A 438-nucleotide genomic window follows, 5' to 3' on the forward strand; every position below is an offset into this window, starting at 1 on the left:
AGCCTGCTGACATCCAGGAAGATCCCTTCTTCCGGTCCCGCCGTCGGACACGGTAGCGGGAGCCCCACTGGAGGGAAATGCTCCACAGGATCGATCGGGCTAACTCTGGGCTGTTTTTAAACTTTATGTGAGTGTAATTACTTTTCGTTTCTCTGATGTAATAAACCTTATCTGCTACTTACCCAGACTTGCCCATTTCTTGTAATTTTGGCACCTGGGAGAGAAGCAACGCACATACTGCCTCCATTGAGAGGGAAAGTGAGCAAAGAGTTGACTGATTCGCCGCAGTCTGGCAGTACTCTCTGAGGGAGGAACTGCACATAGGCAGTGTGAGCTGATTTACATCACTCCATTAATCTTTTCTAAACATTAGGCTGTGTAAGTCCATAGAAGCCTATTGATTATATATATATAACATTAGCATTCGTTCCCCACCCC

This window comes from Ascaphus truei, chromosome 4 (assembly GCF_040206685.1).
Source record: "Ascaphus truei isolate aAscTru1 chromosome 4, aAscTru1.hap1, whole genome shotgun sequence".
In the NCBI taxonomy this organism is placed as follows: domain Eukaryota; kingdom Metazoa; phylum Chordata; class Amphibia; order Anura; family Ascaphidae; genus Ascaphus; species Ascaphus truei.